Raw genomic sequence first — 16,048 nt, forward strand, 5'->3', positions numbered from 1 at the left:
GGGGAAAATATCATAATAGACTCTAAACCACTCATGCTCCAAAAATAGGGGGAGCAGGGCCAGAAGATGAACTGGCATCTTTTCAATTAAATCAATCAGTCCCACAACAGAAATAAACATAGTTCAGCCTGTTCTTCCTTTGTGCTCCCGGTAGATGGAACAGCTTTTATTTCCATGTAAGTCAACATAATTTTGCTTCCTAGATTCTGTCTTCCTCTGGGTAGACAGAGCCTCAATTGCCCTTGGCTCAGCAGACAGACAGTCCTGGTCTCACTAATCCTAGCGCTGTGCTCTTTCAAATGGAAAGTCCAAAGCCATTGAGGGCTCATGGGAAAGAAAACATGAAATCTCCTCAGTGTTTGGTCCAGTAAGACTGAGCTCAGGATCTCAGGCTGACTAGTTCTTCCATTATGGATGCTGATAGTCCCTGGAGTTCTTGAGATGAGGAGAGAAGGTTCTGCTAGGGAGAAAATAAAAATAGACAGAATCGAACCTTTATACCTTGAAATCTTAGAACCACTATCTACTTTGTTCCCTAGCTTCATCTCTTGATCCTAACTCCCCTTACCTAGCCCCCCCTCCAATTTCCAAGCCCAGTGCTATGTCCACTCCCTTTTCCAGTGTTTCTCTGCATTAGGAGACAGTTTTAAAATGTTGGCCTTCTCTACAGTTATCTGGTGGCACAGTGGAGTTAGGAAGACCTGATTCAAATCAAACTTCAGACATTTAGTAGCACTGTGTCCTTGAGCAAGTTACTTAATCTCTGTCTGACTCAGTTTTCTTTTCTCCACCATAAAATTGGTATAACGATAACACCCACCTTCCAGAGGTGTTATGAGGACCAAATGAAATAATATTTGCAAAGTGCTTAGTACAGTGTCTGGCACACAGTAGGTACCTCCTTCCTTTCTTCACCTCAAGGTGTCCTTTGGTATAGTAACAATATTGTACCCTCACTGGGAATCTGTGAGCCCTTCTGATTCCCATGGAAAAGGAGAGAAAAGTGAGTTTTACTTGTCGGGCAGGGGAAGGGGAAAAAAGGAAAGAAAATAACCTGCATTTCTCTTCAGTTGACAAGAAATAACAAGATGCCTTACCCCTTACAGTGGCCCTAGACTTTTTTGACCACACCCCCATCAGTAAAACATTTCTAAGCATGCCCCTCTAATATAGGAATATTTACACAACCACAATTTATATGAGCATTCTCTACAAATAATTGCATATCATATGTAACTTACACAAAATAGAAATTGTAAAGGTATAAGGTAAAGATGAAACCTCTTGATCCTAAAGTCAATAGGGAATCTCTGAGTCAGATCTGTGCTCCTGGAATGTCAGTTTGGCAGGTGTTCAAAGAATGAATGGGAAAGGAGAGGGGCTGAAAGCAGGGAGAGCAATGAAGAGGCTCCTGCATCCATCTAAGTGTGAGATGATGAGAGCCTGCACTATGGTGATGGTTGTGTGAATAGAAACAAGGAGGCAGATGAAGGAGGTGTTGGAGAGGTCAGAATGACAGGATTTGGCAACTCATTGAATATGTGGAATGAGAGACAGGAGTCAAAGATGACACCTGGGTACTAAACCTGGGACACTGGAAAAATGGGGACTCCTTGGACCAGGGAATCCTAGGGAAATTCCAAAGAGAGATGAATTTAGAGGAGAAGCTAATAGAATGAGATAATCTATGTTGAAAGCATACATCCCATACACCTCTGCTCATCCTGGGCTGAGGGCTTTTTCTCAATGACCCCTGATGGAGTTTTAAAGAAATGAAAGCCAGCAACCACTGGAAGCAAAAAGGGCCTTGAAGATAGGGCCTGAGTGAGGAGCTAATGTGCCCAGACACCTGCACTCCTATGTTGCACTTTCAAGATTCTCCCTGATATCTACTAATGGAAAAATGGTTCCCTTTCACTACCATTTCAAAGAAGTTCTAGGTATTTCTTGGTTCACAGCAAGTCCAGGTGGAAACAGAATTCTGTTTTGGACTGAACTCAGGGCCAGGAATCGTGCCCTGTGAGTTCTAGCTCTCGCTGTCACTGATCAGCTTCATGACTTGTCAACAGGCAATCACAACTTCACAAAACTTAGGTGAAAACCAAGTTTATTACAAGAGAAATGAACACGCAAGTGAAACCCAAAGAGTTTGCAATCCGTACAGAAGTTTGCATTTTTATAACAGCAGGACAAAGAAAGGAGGAGATATCAAGAAGAGGCATGACATGTGAGGGAGGAAGGTGCAGTAAAGGTGGGAAAAGGACAAAGCCCTTCCCAAAGGGGAGGATCAGGGAGATGGCAAAAGCTATATTCTTTTACCTTGGGAACTGCTGTGATCTGCTTATCTACATGGGGTCCCAGATGCACAAGCAATTTCTCAGTCTAATGTGGACAGACTGGCACCTGTCTTGACTCCCAAGGACACACAGGGAGTCCAGTTTGGAATGCAAACAACAAATTGTCAGCTGAGGGGGGAGGGTTCATCCTTGACACATTCAGGGCTTTCTGCATACTCTGAGTCCAGTGTTTCTGGAAAATACGGTAACTCAAAAATACAAATTCAGGGGACCCCTTAAAATTCCTTAACAGACTTTGTGAGGGTTTTAGAATCCTGAAAAGTCACAGTTGAAAGGGACCTTCAAAATGACCTAGTTCAATTTCTTCATTGAGAAATTGAGGCCCAGAGAGGCTTTGTGACTCACCCAAGGTCACCGAGTCAGCAGGACTGGGACTAAGACTGGATCTCCCAACTATGCCCACACATTTTAGAAGCAGCAACATGGCTCAGTCCCTATCTGGGCTTAGAGTCAGTAAGACGTGAGTTCAAATTTATCCCTGGATGAGTCACTAAACCTCAGTTTCCTCAACTATAAAAAAGGGATAATAACAGCACCCACTTCCTAGGGCTGTTTTTGGGATTAAATGAAACATTTGTAGAGTGCTTGGCACAGAGTGTGGTATGTAGTAGGTGCTATGTAAATACTATTGTTATCTTTTTTTCTACTACATGACTCTCAGGCAATGATAGGATGGCTTGATTTCTACCGGAGTATAAAGTGAGCTTAACGATACTTGATCAATGTTTGCATTTCCTAGCTTTGGAGACTATTGTAAGGATCCAATGAGAACCTGAGTTCAAATCCTGACCTAGATACATATTTACCAGCTAAGTGGTTTCAGAATACAGATCAGTGGGAGTGAGCTCAATTCCAAAAAGAATTCTAGCATAGATTATTAATGGAATGGTTTATGAGCCCTTAGAAAGGAAAGATTGAAGGGCTTGGGATATAATATTCTGGAGGTCAAAGGAGCTAGGATTAAAACCAAGAATCATCTACTCAGCAAAACTGAGTATAATCCTTCAGGGGAAAAAATGGATATTCAATGAAATAGAGGACTTTCAAGCATTCTTGATGAAAAGACCAGGGCTGAATAGAAAATTTGACTTTCAAATACAAGACTCAAGAGAAGCATGAAAAGGTAAACAGGGAAGAGAAATCATGAGGGACCTATTGAAGTTGAACTATTTACATTCCTACATGGAAAGATGATATTTGTAACTCATGAGACCTTTCTCAGTATTAGGGTAGTTGTATGGAATACATATGTAGACAGAGGGCAGAAAGTGAATTGAATATGAAGGAATGATATTTAAAAAAATAAAATTGAAGTGTGAGAGAGGAATGTGTTGAGAGAAGGAGAAAGGGAGAGGTAGAATAGGGTAAATTATTTCACATAAAAGAGTCAAGAAAAAGCTTTTACAGTGGAGAAGAAGGGGGGGGAAGTGAGAAGGAATTAGCAAACCTAACCCTCATTGGATTTGCCTTAATGAGGGGATAACATACGCACTCAATTAGGTATGGAAATCTATCTTATCCTACAGTAAAGTAGGGGGGAAAAGGATAAGAGAGGGGAGGATGATAGAAGGGAAGGCAGATTGGGGGAGGGGGTAATCAGAAGCAAACACTTTTGAGGAGGGACAGGGTCAAAGGAAAGGATAGACTCAATGATGAGTGGAATAGGATGGCGGGACAGTTAGTCTTTCACAACATGCCTATTATGGAAGTGTTTTGTATGACTACATAGTATAACCTATATCAAATTGCTTGCCTTCTCAATGAGGGTGGGTGGGGATGGAAGAAAGGAGAAAATATGGAACTCAAAATTTTAAAAATGAATGTTAAAAATTGTTTTTACATGCAACTGGGAAATAAGATATACAGGCGATGTGGTATAGAAATCTGTCTTGTTCTACAGGAAAATAGAAGAGAAGGGGATGGAGGGGTGATAAAAAGGAAGGCATATTGGGGGAAGGGGTAATCAAAATGTGCACCATCTTGGGGTGGGGGGAGGGGAGAGATGGGGAGAAAATTTGGAACTCAAAATCTTGTGGAAGTGAATGTTGAAAACTAAAAATAAATTAATTAATCAAAAAAAATCACACAGGTAGGAAATGGGAGAGTCAGGATTTGTACTTAGGTCTGTCCTCAGACACTAGCTGTGTGACCCTGGGCAAGTCAATTTATCTTGTTTGCCTCAGTTTCCTCATCTGTAAAATGAGCTGGAAAAGGAAATGGCAAACTACTTCAGTATCCCTGCCAAGAAAACCCCCAAATGGGATCTTGAAGAATCAGACATGACTGAAAAATGATGAAAAGCCACAACAACCTCTGATTCCAAATCAGACAGTCTTTCCACTGTACCACCCATGCCCTATCATCATTCCTATTTTACAGAATGGGAAATTGAGACTCAGGAAGTGAAGTGATTTGACCAATGTTTCAGAGCGATTATGTGGTAGAGCTGGGACTTGATCAAAGGTCTGCTACAGATTCCAAATCCAGTCCTCACTCCACTAGCTGACAGGTGCCTCTCCTCTGCTTTTCACTCTGATAGGTATATAAATGTGAATGGCAATTGTATTTGGGGGTAGGGGTGGCCCCAGATCCTGGTTTTTCAGCCTGGGAAGGCTGCAATTCATGTTCAAGAAAACATCTGCCTTTCAGGTTTTTCATCTATGGTTTTGCTCTGATGCCTCTTGGCACTTTCTTGCTGAGGACTTATTCTACCCCATGATGTCATCTTCTGGGTGGGTGGTGAGGACTTGACTGCTCTCTTCCCAGGGGAGAGTTGTCTGCCATTCCTGATGAATTGCCTGGCTTTCTGGCTGGATGCTTTATGCTTTTCGGCTGACTCTGGATCTCTTTTCTGAAATGCTGCAAGTACAACAGACCCTTTGTGGACTTCAAATGCATTTTCATCGTGACCCTTTGTGGCTCTGGCATTGAGCTAAGATGCATCTAAGACAGTGGAACTAAGGATCCAGGGACACTCATTCCTCTCTCTCTTAACTTGACATCCAATCACATACTAAAGAGAGAAATGCTTTAAAGAAAGAAACCCTAAAAGCACTGGGCTTGAGAGTCAAGAGACTTTAATTGTAGTAACAACTCGGTAACCTGCAACAACCCTCATTGCACAACTGCCCTGACAAATAGGTGTTATTGTTATCCTCGTTTTATTTATAGCCAAGGAAACTGGAGCTGACAAGAGATTTAAATTTATTCAAGGTCACACAGCTCTTGTTTTTGTTATTTGCCCTTCCTTTCAAAGAGGACCAATGATATCATGGGGTGATGTCTTGACTTGTGAGTGAATTGGATTCAAGTGAGGCAGAGCTGCACAAAATCATCAGCCTCACTCTCTCCTCCAGAGTCATTGAAGTCCAGTCGCAAGACAAAACTCAGGATGACTGGTGATGGCCTGGGATGCAGCGGATGACCTTGGCACCTTTGATGTCTGACCAAGTTCTAAGCACTTGATGGTGCCTGCCTCAGCTGTCTTCATGGCCGTTGGGACAAATTATTCTCACCTGCCCATTCTGCTGGGGAAAATGTCTTTGTAAGTTTGGGGTAGACATCCCCCCTAATTCACCAATGGGTTTGAGGCCTGTCAGTTAACCCTCAGTCTGGTTTAGCCCATCTGCCAAGATGGTTTACCAGGATATGGCTACTGTGCATGCTACAGCTTCTTGGAGCTACAGGTGGGAGTTGGGTGAATCAGGTGGACACCAAAGGTGGGTGAGCAGCCATGAATAGGCCCCAGCAAGTCCTCACACCAGAGGTGCTAGTCCTCCCTGAACATCCCATATACCCATATATATGCTCCAAGGGCAAGAACCATGATTAATCTACATTTTAGCTTTCTCCAGACCCAGAACAATGTTCTTCACATAGAAGATACTTAATAAATTGTTTCTGAATATTGACTTTAGAGACTTCTAGTCTAACCCTATTGTAATACTAAAACCAACCCAAAGAGATAAAATACTTGTCCAAGATCACATATTCAAGATCCTTCTCAGCCTGGCCTGAACATACATGTGCAGTTCTTTGTCCCACTTCCCACTTCCCTAAACTCTAATCTCAATGTCAACCATTCTATTCCTTGTCCCATTATTTCAACAATCTGGCTAGCAGCTGTTGTGGGCATGAAAGACCAACACAAGCCCAACAACAAGCACGCTGCCAACACGCTGCAAAAGCCCAGGTTCTTTTGATCTGCTTTAGTAAGGAAAGCAACGTTAAGGCGTTAACAAGCTTATTTTAATCCAGCATACAATTATCGCTCACTTAGTTCAGGGGAAAAAGCCAGCACCCTAAATTTCAGAGCAAAATACAAACAAAGTACAAACATTGACAGACAGACCTTGTCTGATTCAAATCCCAATATGTAGTTACCAGAGTTTAACAGAGCCGCAACATCTGGGTTACGAGCTGGAGGGCTCTTAGCTACAGCTGCCTGGAGTCTCCGCATCACCTCGCGCCACCACGAGTGAGAGCGAAGTGAGAGCACCCAGCAAATAGCTCTATCGTCTTGTCCTATACTGTTTCAGATGTCATCAAACGTCATCGGAATGACCAGAACTTAGGCTGCTATGATTGGCTCTTGAGTTAGCACCTTCCCTTACTACCTAATAGGGGTTTGGGCCTGGGGCTTAGCACCTAGTAAGACTCAATGAAATACACTGAATTACTCAAAGGAAACAAAAGCCAAACTCTTCAAGGACACTTGGTTGAACTGAATGCTAAGAGCCCATTTTGCTTACCAACACACCCATCAAACATTTTTTTCCTTTGTCTGCAGCTTTGGTTCTTCTGTTCCATGTGCTTTGGGTACCCTCCCTTCTTCTCTTCTCTTATCCAAATCCTGACCATCCTGTGGGTGCCATATCAAATCTTGCCTTTTTGGTGAGCCTTTCCTTCACAGGCAACTTCATCCCACAGGTTTTCTAATACTCAAGGCACTTTATAGAATTTTAGAGTTGAGAGGGCTATTTTATCCAGACAACTAGGTGTCATAAAGGATAGAAAGCTTGGACCTGAAATCAGAAAGATGTGGGTTCAAATCTTACTTTGGACGCTAACTAGCTGTGTGACCCTGAATAAGTCACTTAATCTCCACCAGCCTCAGTTTCCTTAGCTGTAAATAAGATGTAGGTTATAATAGCACCTACTTACCAGGGTTTTTGTGAGATCAAACATGATAATGCGTGCAAAGCACTTTGAAAAGCTTAAAAGGATATACAAATGTTAGCCATCATCATCACGGTCATCATCATCATCCTTTTTATCCAGTTTGTACCTTAATAGTAATTCCCCCTCAAATATATTTGACAACTGGTCACCTGGCCTCCCTTGAATAACTGAGAACCCTTAAAGGAAGCTCATTCTACTTGTTAGACAGGCTCATTTACCACTGCCCCTCGTCCCATTTTGAGCTGAAATCTTCCTCTCCACAGCTTCCCTCCATTACCCACTGGAGGCAACGTGGAACAAGTTTAGTTCTTCCTTTGCATGATGATTCTTTAAATCCTAGAAGTGAGTTGCCATGTCTTGCCTAAGTTTCTACTCCAGTTGGGACATCCTTAGTTCCTTCTAACAATCCCTCAGTGGCATGGTTTCATGTCCCTTAATCATCCTGGTTGCCCTACTGTATATTGTAATGTTTAGACATGATATTTAGACCTGAGCCAATACTCCAGATGTGATCTGACCAGAGTAGGCCATAGTAGGACTTCAAAAGCCTAGCTCATTGCACATAGTAAGCTTTTAGCAAGTGCTTTTTCCTTCATTCATTCACTCACTCATCCATCCATCCATCCACCCATCTATCCATCCATCCATCCGTCCATTCGTCCGTCTGTCCATCCATCCATCCATCCACCCACCCACCCACCCATCCATCCATCCACCCATCCATCCATCCATTCATCCATCTATCCATCCATCCATCTGTCCATCCGTCCATCCATCCATCCGTCCGTCCGTCTGTCTGTCCATCCATCCATCCATCCATCCGTCCATCCATCCATCCATCCATCCATCCATGTGTCCATCCTTTACCTCCCTCATTCTGGATTTAAAGCTTCTATTAATGGAGCTTTAATACTGCACCTACATTTTTGGATGACATTTCTCCCAAGTCATTTTGAACTAGTATTCACTAGGTGCTCCTGCGGATAGAGCCTTTTTGTTCTCTGTCTACTGGAAGGTCTTGAGTTAGGGAACCCTGAGTTCACACATGACTTCAGTCACTTACTAGTTTTGTGACCTGGGTAAGTCACTTATCTCTGTTTGCCTCAATTTCCTCAACTGTAAAATGGCAATGATAATAACACTTACCCTGCGCGGTCATTGTGACGATCAAATGAGATAATATTTATAAAATGCTTCACTCAGTGTCAGTCACACAGTGGGTACACATAAATGCTATTATTATTATAATTATTAAAACTCTTTCAATTTTTTCCAATAAAATATTGTCTAGCTTTCTCTTCCCCATCTTATAGTTGGGCAATTTTTTGACCCCCAAGTGGAAGGCTTTACATTTAATCTCATTGAATTTCATCTTGTTAGCATTAATAACTATCATTCTAACTGGGGGTAGCTAGGTGGGTCAGTGGATAGACAGAGAGCTGGGCCTGGAGTCAGGAAGACCTGAGTTCAAATCTGGCCTTAGACACTCACTAGCTGTGTGACCCTGGTCAAGTCACTTAAACCTATTTGCCTCGATTTTCTCATCTGTAAAATGAGCTGGAGAAGGACATGGGAAACCATCTCAGCATCTCTGCCAAGAAAACCACAAATGGGGCCACAAAGAATTGAACACAATTGAAAAGTGACTGAACAGCAGTAGCAGCAGCAGCAACAAACCATTCTAACTAACATCAATGCTTTTGGATTTCAAGTCTGTCCTCTAACCTGTTAGCTTTGTGGCAGGCAGTGTTACATAGTGGATAGAGCAGCAATTGTCTCTGGCCTCAGAGTCAAATCTTACCTCTCTTATTTACTACCTTGGTAGCTATAATCAAGTCATTTAATCTCTTTAGGCCTCAGGTTTTTTTTTAATCTCTAAAAAGGGATTTGGACTAAAAGTCTTTTAAAGTCTCTTCAATAAGTTTATGATCTATGTCACCACCTGAAAATTTCAAGAAAGTGCCATCTTTCTCTTTAAGTTTGTGACAAAAATGTCGCTAGAATAGGGCTAAGGACAGATACGTTGGGCCTTCCACTAGAGACCTCCCTCTGGATTGACATTGTTCTATTAATCAACAACTCTATGGTTCTCACCATTCAATAGGCTTCCAAATCCACCTAATCATATTATTATGGTATGTAACTCACATCTTTACATCTTGTCTACAATGATACACCTAGATAGTCTTATCAAATGTCTGGCTGAAAGTCAGGCATGCTATGTCTATAGATTTCTCACGAGTCTAGTAGTTCTAGCTAAAAGGAAATGAGGTTATTCTTGCTCAGCTTGCTTTGGATAATTTTGAACTGGCTTGTGGTCACTGCTTCCTTGTCTAATTCTTTTAATAAATATTACTAACAAACCTTTAATAACATATGCTAGAATTGGAACAGGAGAAGAAGTCAAGCTCAGCAGCCTGGTTTAAAGAATCCACTTCCTTCCCCTTTGAAAAAATTGGAATTCCTTTTGCTTGTCTTCAGGCTTGCAGCATTTTCCCCAGGTGCCTTGATCTTTTTTGAGGATCATGGACAATAGCTCCATGATCACATCTATCAGTCCCCAGGAATGTAGTTTATTTAAGTCTGTTGACTTTAGGGCAGCTAGGTTTTCTCTTCTCCCTATATCCTCAACTTTCTAGGAGTTCAACTCTCTATTAATCAATATTTTTTTTGTAACTTGCAGTCTAAAATTGTTCTTGGAACTGATGTTGTCTGAATGCAGACTGAAACATATTATTTTTCTCTTCCTTCTTTCCTTCCTTCCTTCTTTCCCTCCTCCCTTCATTTTTTCCTCTCTCCCTTCCTTCCTCCCTCCCTCCCTTCCTTCCTTCCTTCCTTCCTTCCTTCCTTCCTTCCTTCCTTCCTTCCTTCCTTCCTTCCTTCGTTCCTTCCTTCTTTCTTTCTTTCCTTCCTTCCTTCCTTCCTTCCTTCCTTCCCTCCTTCCTTCCTTCTTTCCCTCCCTCTCTCCCTCCCTCCCTTCCTTCCTTCTTTTGTTTTATAAGTCTTCTTGTACAAAATGAATAATATGGAAATATTTTAAATGAAGAAAAATTGTTCTCGGGAAAGAAAATGTGTAAAATAGGAATTGGGTAGTTTTGCCTTCTTTACACCATTGATTAATCTTAGCATTATTTTTATCTCTGTTTATTTTCCTTTTACCCCCAAAATAGATGAAAACCCCTTAAAGTAGTCTTTATTATCTAGTGGAGCCAGCATGGAGTAGTAGAGTCCTGGGTTTGGAATCAGGAAGACTTGGGTTCAAATCTTTCCTCTCCTGACCCCTGCGTGTGTGTTCCTGGGCAAGTCACTTAATCTCTGTGTACCTTAGGGGTGTGCTGGAGTCAGCTTGAACTGGATCTCAAGAGCTAACTGTTAAATTTTCAGTGTGAGAATTTATACCTTGTAGATCTGTAAAAGCTACAAATCAAGGATTGATTTATTGTTTTGTTAATTGTCGAGATTTAAGAAAGTGATGGAGAAAATGGTAATAATACCAATTAAACTTAAAAGTGAGTTCCATTCTGGAAATCTTAGCTCCTTCCTGTATTATTCATTGCTACATTAGTGAGCTTTGGGCATTAGTGTTCCTGGATTTATCGTCGTAGGATTGTAACACTTTCATCTGTATTTAATCACATTGGTTGAAGGAACTGGGCATGTTTAGTGTGGAGAAAAGATGACTCATAGGGGTTATGACAGTTATCTTTAAGTAATTAAGGGAGTGTTATTTGAAGGGAAGATTAGATTTATCTCTTTGGTCCCAGAGGACAGAATCAAGTAACCACAGGTGGAAGTTACAAAGAGGCAAAATTAAGATTCATTTCAAGAACAATTTCCAAACAATTAGAGCTGTCCAAAAGTGGAATAGGTTACCTCTAATGGTGATGGGTTCCTCTGCCTTGGGGGTCTTCGAGAAGAGGTTGGAAGACCACTTATTGAGTATATGAATTCTCTTATAGACAGCTGAGCTCATGAATATTTTACCGTCTATCTTTCTGGAAGCAATAATAATTTGTAATAATTCTTGTGGTATCCTATGTATTATTGGGCAGCTCCAAAGGCACCTTCCTATGCTATAACAGGGATTCCTTTTGCATATGGCTCGGATTTGATGGTCTCTTCTATGATTCAGTTGCCCTTCCTTGCTTTCTTCTTCTAAACATGCTTTTAAAAAGTCAAACTTGGTTGCCATGTTTTCTGTGCAGTCATATACATCTCTTTAGGGAGGCAAGTTAATATAATTTAATAGAGTGCTGGATTTAGAAAAAAAGAGATCGGGATTTGAATCCTACCACAGACACTAACTATGTGATCACTGTGGTCACAACTTCTTAGAGCCTGTTTTCTCATCAGTAATTGGGGATAAAAATATTTATATCACCTACCACACAGGATTATGAAGAAAATGCTTTTCAAACTTTAAAGCATTTATATAAATGTGAATTATTATTTAGTTCCTCTTCTTCTTCCTCATCAGAGTTATTTTGCATCCTGGGCTTTTCTCCTTGAGAGCCTCTCATCTCCTATGAACTGACTTCCCCTGACCAGTTTTAGGGATGGGATCTTACCCATCCATTCTTTGAATTTTTTGAAATTTATTCTCTCAGTGCCTAAGGTGTGATTCAGGCTGTACTCAGGATTCTCCTCTTTAGCTATCATGAATTATAATACAGAATAGTCACTTCCTCCTAAGGGTCCCAAAGGTCCGATTGAGTGTGATAACCAAACTTTCTTTACTTGTTCTAACCCATGTCAGGTCATAGGCTCATAGATATGGAGCTGGAAGGAATTTTAGAGGCTATCCGGTCCAACCCCTTAATTTTACAGCTGTGGAAACTAAGGACTAGAGAGATTAAGTGACTTGACTTAGGTTATATAGGTAGTGACAGAAACAGGACTTGAAACTAGTGCCTTTCATTCCAGAGCTGGTGCTCTTTTCATTGTATCATGCTGTCTTAATATTGTGATGAATGAAAATCCTGAGAGTCAGAATTTCTGGGTAATTACTAATCAATTCATTAATTAGGCTAGCTAATAATTAACAAATTGATGATCATTGGTCTCTCTCAACAACCAAAGATCCCACCATGGAGATCAATAAATGCTTAAATACCTTTGGAAAAAGTGGGTGCCCCTGAAGGTGAAAGTCAACCCTGATTGGTGAACAATTAATGAGGCAGTGGACATATTAATGTGGAGGGGAGCTAATAATCTTTAGCTCCTCCTACTGAAAACATGACTTGATCATGATATTCAGCTGCCTTCAGCAATCTGGACAAAGGAATCCACCTCTACCCAGGCCACTCTGGTTGATTTTCTCCTTCATGAACTGAGTTCCCCTAGACTGCAATGGAGGGTTACAAGAGCATGGGATCAATGCTTTAGGGTTTGAATGCATCTAGATTAGATTCTGTTTACATGATAAACAAAAGCAAGGTCCCTTAGTTGGGTGGGGTGGGATCATGAAGCATGTACCCCAGGGATTTGGCCAATCTTATCCATCAGCCTTGTCCTTCAGAGACTGTCTGAATAACCTACAAAGGCTGGTCCTTGAATGGGGAAATAAAAGGAAAAAAACTTTAATCCTAATTTAATGATTGGTTATTAATATAACACAAAAATGATAACTCCTCTTAATATATTTCCTTGGAATTTTACTCCAAGATGGGGAAATGAGCCCTTGGGTCAGGGTCCCAAGACTGAATGAAGTCCTGTGAACCCAGATCCTTTGGTAGACCCTTTTGTTCTGGGTAAAACCTAAATGCTTTTTTCAGTGAATACACAACCTTAATGTTATTGGTACCCTTCCCACGTTCTCTACTTCTCATTCTGTGCCAATGATTCTTGTCAATCCTTCCCTAAATTCTCTATAGAAAACCTATACCACATAGCTTTTCCTCTGATTCCTTTTCCCTTTCTTGGATACTATTATTATCCCTCACCCTTAACACATGACTAGTCCAACAACTCTTCTGGTCATAGTTGTCCTTCATAGGTCTAGAAAAGTATCTTCATTTGTAGCTGCTTTTATCTTTTGAACAATGAAATTACCAATGAGCAAAGTTTAAAATTTCTCATCTGCCCTGCTTTAGGTACATAGAGAATTTGAGCAAATATCTTGATAACCAAAGCCAAAAAAGCATTACTTCTCTGTGCTTGCTGCCAGTTTTGTGATCTTCTTCTGGGATTTATTACCTACCTCTGGCCAGGCTTTATATATTATATTCCCACCACAATCTCACTTTTCTTCCTCCCTCCATTCATCCTCATCTAAGGGAATCTCTATTTTTAATTCTTGAATTTGTACATGGATATGTTTTTTAATATATAGTGTTGCTATGTGACCCCCTAATCTAATCTGTTCCCACTGAATGAGGTATCTATCCCCTTCAATTGAGATATTCCAATCATCAGTCTTTCCCACCAAGTTTTCTTGTTGTTGTTGAGTCATTTTTCAGTGGGGTCTGACTCTTTGTGAACCCATTTGGGGTTGTCTTGGCAGTGGTTTGCCATTGCCTTCTCCAGCTCATTTTACAGATGAGGAAATTGAGGCAAACAGGGTGAAATGACTTGCCCAGAGTCATACAGCTAGTAAGTGTCTGAGGTCAGATTTAAACTCAGGAAGATGAGTCTTCCTGACTGCAGGCCCAGCACACTGGCCATTGCACCACCTGGCTGCTCTCCACCAGGTTTTAGTGATAACTGATGATTCATTCTACTTCCTTGCATAAAATCTCTCATGTGCTTTTTAAATTACTCATTCTTTACATAGTATCTTATAGATATATGAAGTCATGTATATTATTACTGCTCTTCTTCCTGTGTTTATTATGTCTCAAGTATTGTGCTAAATGCTGGAGATGAAAATAAATGCAAAACCAGTGACTGCCCTCAAGGAGCTCACATTCTAATGGGATAGACAAGTCAACAGCTATGCCCATACAAGAATTGGAAGGTAAATGGAAGGTAAATCAGGAAGGCTTTATTAGTGTGTGTGTGTGTGTGTGTGTGTGTGTGTGTATGCTAGAGTAGGCTCCTCAACTCCCCAGATAAATATATTATTCCCAGCCTTAGCTATATGCACTTGACCCCTAAATGAGGAACTATAATTCTTGCATATTAATACATGGTTCAGAAATGGAAATCCCATTCTTTAACTATATTTTCCCCCAATCATATGTTAAAACAATTTTTTTAAACATTTGTTTTTTGTTTTGAGTTCTGAATTCCATCCTTCCCTACCTCCCTCCTTTCTCCACTCCCTGAGATGGTAAGTAATCAGATATAGGTTATACATGTGCAACCATGTAAGACATTTTCATGTTAGTAATTGTGTACAAGAAGACTCAAAAGAAAAAGAATGAAAGTGAAAAATAGTATGCTTCAGTCTCTATTAAAACAATATCTATTCTTTCTCTGGAGGCAGACAGTATTTTTTTATCATTAATATTATGGGATTTTCTTGGATCATTGTATTGCTGAGAATAGATAAGACGTTCAGTTCTTCATCCAACGATATTGCTGTTACTGCGTATAATGTTCTCCTGGTTCTGTTCACTTCATTTTGCATCGGTTCATGTAAGCCTTTCCAGGATTTTCTGAAATCATCCTGTTTGTCATTTCTTATAGCACAGTAGCATTCAATTACAATCATAAACCTTGTTTAGACATTCACCGATTGGTGGGCATCCCCTTGATGTCCAATTCTTAGACATCATGAAAAGAGCTACTATAAATATTTTTGTACATATAGGTCCTTTGGCTCCTCTTTTTTGGCTGTCTTTGGGATATAGACCTAGCAGTGGTATTGCTGTATCAAAGGTGTATACAGTTTTATAGCCCTTTGGGTATAGTTCCAAATTGCTCTCCAGAATGGTGGATCAGTGGAAATCCCATTCTTTAGCGAAATTCCCCATATTCCACCACAGATAAGTGTTTACTTCCCAAATCTCCCTTTTTGTTTGGAAGCATCCGCTTTCATTTGGTAGCAGTGATGAAAATGTCACCTGTGTTTTTCATCTAATGCCTTTAGGTTTTTTGCCTAGAAACTTCAGGTTGTTCAGTCATTTCAGTTGTGTCTGACTTTTTGTGACTCCATTTGGGGTTTCTTGGCAAAGATACTAGAGCAGTTTGCCATTTCCTTCTCTATGTTATTTTACTGATGAGGAAACTGAGGCAAACAAGACAAAGTGGCTTGCCCAGGGCCACACAATTAGTAATTATCTGAGGCCAGATTTGAAATCAGGAGGATGCATCTATCTGATTCCTGGCCTGGTGCTCTATCCACTGTACCACAAAGTCTAGGCCAATTCAACAGTACCATTGCTACTGGAAAGGCAGTGACAAGCTGCTGCCCTCTGGCTCTGCTCTCAATCCCTGAGATGCCCCAAACCAAAGCTTCCTTCTCTGGTCACCATTTCCGTCTGTATATTATCCCTCATGATCCTTGGGCTCTGGTGCAGTCAGCCTACCTTCCAGTCAGTGGCTAGCTGCCTTCAACGTTAAATATT

Source organism: Trichosurus vulpecula, chromosome 1 (assembly GCF_011100635.1).
Source record: "Trichosurus vulpecula isolate mTriVul1 chromosome 1, mTriVul1.pri, whole genome shotgun sequence".
In the NCBI taxonomy this organism is placed as follows: Eukaryota; Metazoa; Chordata; class Mammalia; order Diprotodontia; family Phalangeridae; genus Trichosurus; species Trichosurus vulpecula.